A 3840-nucleotide genomic window follows, 5' to 3' on the forward strand; every position below is an offset into this window, starting at 1 on the left:
TGTTGCTGTTTCTGTTAATCTTAAAGACATTTAGATCAATAAGCTGCATTATGAAAGGGGGGATGTGTGTGCTCAAGCCCTTGTCTCTCCATAACTTTTCCATTGTTGTTCCTATGTGTACAGGCTACTAATTTCTTTCAATTTTTACATGGTTTTTATGTGTATTTTGCTTTCCTGCTTGTTATTAAGTCTCCATCAAAAAGAAAGTTTGTTCTTTTCACTGTTGGCATTTGATGGTTTTGGTTAGAGTGTCTCCTTCCTCTGAAAAGAATGAGCTTCTTTCTTCCCCGCCGTGACCCTGTTTTGCTGTTCCTGTACAAAACAAGCCATCCCTGGTGACTGCTGTGGTTCTTAGGGGGTGGCAGAAAGCAGCTGCTTCTCCTGCTTCAGAGGAGAACCCCAGGGAAGGGGGTGCTCACATCTTTAGTCCCAGTGAGTCACTCATATCACACAAGTCTTAAAATGCTAGCTTTGGTTTGCTGCTATGCACTTTTGGCAGTCAAACATAAATATTTAGTCACTGTTGCAAAGCCAGGGATTGATGATTGACACAAAAAAACCCCAAACAAACAAAAAACCCCAAAAAAACCTAACAAACAAACCAAAAAAAAAAAAGGGCAAGTGCCTACAAACAGGCTGTATGTTTCTTCTGGCATCTTTCAGCATGAAGGAGAAACAGCTGAACCTCTGCATGTTGATTTCTAAATAAAAGTATGTCATAATATGGACTCTTATTCCAAGTACAAAGTGTTTGATTTTAAAAGAATTGTTAAAAAGCAAGGTCCATGACAGATTTTGTAATAGAGATTCTTCTTCTTGAGGAAGCTGTTTTTCTGTGCCCAAGCCTAGGCACTAGGAGGCAATGCTCCCAAAATCTAGAAAGTAGATTGTATTGATGCTCTTCCCCTTACTGGTCTTCAGAAAGAAAAGGGTACCTGTTGAACCACTAAGTAACCAACTGAGCACCTGCCTGTGACAGCACTTCTCCTGCCCCCACCCATCCAGCTGCAGCAGAAAGTTGTCAGCAATAAGAATAATTGTTCCAAAAAAGGGTGATTTTTCTTCCAGGTATCAGATGAGATGGTAGGACAACCTGTTAGAGCAGAACGAAAGTGACTACATGCCAGTGGAGGCTGGGGATATTTGTCTCTGTAACCTTAATCTGCTTCCCCAGAGAGAAAGGAAGCAGGAAGTAAGAAGTTGGCTCCAGGGCTCAGCAGTGGAGATGGAAGTGCCTGCAATTCCGGGACAAATTCAGGTGGCCATCTAGACCATCTACAACATTCAGAGAGCTGGGTGATGTTGTGCCATGTCATGTTTGGGTTTCCCAGCTGCTGCTGCAAACCAAAAGCTCTCCTATCACTGGTGAGTGTTTCACCACACTGAGCTGTAGTGCAGTCAAGTGCAGAGCTCATTTGGTGCACCTCGCAGAAACACAAGGGAATGTCACGGGTAGGAGAGGCCGCCTGATAACACCCACCACAGCAGTGTGGGGGTGGACAAAGGAAATTTCCTTGTCAGCTTGTGAATGTGATAAAGAGTACATATAGGCAGGCATGCAAGCAAACACTATTTAGTAAAACACAGCTATTCTTAGTTTGTGGATTCTGTCAGCCCAGGTGCCTCCAGCATATGAAACCCATCATCTCTACTTAAGGTTTGTCTTTCTCCATAACCTTGCACAGACCTCTTAGCTGTGTCTAATTTAAGAAAAAAAGATTCATGGTGTATATGGGGAATTCATCCTGTATTTCTTGTAACAGTCCAATTCCAAAGCTCAGCTGGGGCTCTCCTGTGCGGAAGGGGTGCAGAAGGTCCTGGTTCTCCCTCTTCTCTCTTCTGGAGCCTTTCTTTGTCTGTCACCTAATCCTGTTGGATCAAAGACAGAATCACTTTCCAAACCTCCCTCAAGTTCTCTGTCTCACAGTGTTCAGATGTCCCAGCATTTTCACCATGCCCTAAAGATGCTCACAGGGTGCCCTAAACCAGGACAAGGTATGGAAGAAATTCAGATCTTGGGCAAATATTTATGCCCCAGCTCAGCAGGAAAGGAAGGTAATTCATGCTTTTCCTACTTGGATAAAGCCTTAGGAGATACTAAAGAGTTATCCAGGTGAACCAGCTATGCTTGGTTGAGAATTATGATATGTGGGTTAAAGAATGTGGAAACTGCAAGAAGAGATGAAGAGTAGGAAGTGCTAAATGTCCAGAACTGTTTATGGCCAGAGCAAACCAAACTACCCAACCAAAATCAAGAGGAATTTAAGGTGACTAAAGGGAATTCAATGCAGAAAAGAAAGTTAATTTTCACTGTAAAATTTAAACTAAACAGCTTCCTTTTTTTGCTTTATTAAAAACAAACAAACATAACAAACAAACAAAAAACCCACAAAAAACCCCCAGTGAACCAAACGCCCAGTGCTGAACAAGGAAGGCAAAAAGAGGGCATGTTCTCTGTTTCTTTCTTCTGTACTACTAATTTTATTTCCAAATCTTCCCTTGGAGATGCACTGGTCCTGTAGCCAGTTCACACTTTCTCTGCTCTCAGAACTGTCTTGTCCTGCTAATGGGAACAGACCAAACACAAGAAAGAATATGCCTATATACTTATAAATGTGTGTGTGTATATTTAAACACACATTTAAACACTGTTTTTAGGAGTTCACTTACTGCCTTTGGATGCTCACTGGCATGGAGCATGAACAACATGAGAGCATTCAAAGGTAGCAAGTGAACGTTTTAGGAAAGAAAATGCTTTGTTGTTGCTCTTCTCCTTCCTTCACAGTAAATGGTGAAATAAGTGTTAGCAGGCCTGAAGTCATGGGGCCCAAGGCTTGGATTGGAGCAGGGAGAGCAGATTTCACCTTCAGCTCCTGAGGTGCCAACAAGCAAAAAGAATAATGTAATATAGGTAACACCTATATCCCAAAAACCACCTTTCAAATTTTTTAAAAAATAAGCACTTTCGATGCTAGGTGATTATAGAAAAATAGCATTTTAGAACTAAATTGACAAAATTACTGTAATAAAAGGGGCAGAAAGAGAAACTGACATTCTAGTGAAAGGGAAAATATAAGTAATTGTACTGTTGGTTTTTTTTTTAATTTGAAATGTGAAGCAACTGTTAGCAGAGTAGGAATCTTTGGGAGGCAAGGGCAAGTGGCTGCTTCTCCCTCTGAAACAAGAACTTGTGGGTATTTTCAGAGTGGGAGACTAGATTTAGTGAACTTGTAAGCTGTGGTATTGGGACATATCTTCCAACAGCATAATTAAGAAGGAATTAATAGTCTTAGACAGTAAGAAACCAGTTTTCTCATTTAACTTAAAACAATGAGTGAGGATGGAAAAGGAAAGACTGTCTTGAAGGACCCTTAACTTACTCCAGTTAAAAATCCCATATCCATGAAGTGATTTAACCATCCTCTGTAAACTTTGCTTTTACATAGCATGGTCCATAACCATGGGAAGGGATGTTTGCATGGAGCACCTGTTTCCCCTTTACAGTCCAACTGTTTCTACAGGAGGCACATTGATTGCATGTTCAGAGCTTAACACTTGAACGTGACATTGGAGCCAAAAAGAAGAAGTTGTGGCTCTCTGTGGACTACCACTGAGACAGAGACACATATGGGTGCTACATCACAGTCTGAAAAACACCCTGCAGTCTCCATCCCTCCAACAACTTGGCAGATGCAGAGGGAGGTAGCAATGTGACCTTTATAAATAGCTGAGTTATGCTCAATTTTTTTCTTGTGGCTTAGATATGGAGAAGCATAGACAGCCTGTGTGACTCTGAAAACTTTAACGGAAATGAAACAGGAAGTCAGATCCTTTCACAGC

Source organism: Cyanistes caeruleus, chromosome 1 (assembly GCF_971803275.1).
Source record: "Cyanistes caeruleus chromosome 1, bCyaCae1.hap1.1, whole genome shotgun sequence".
NCBI lineage: Eukaryota > Metazoa > Chordata > Aves > Passeriformes > Paridae > Cyanistes > Cyanistes caeruleus.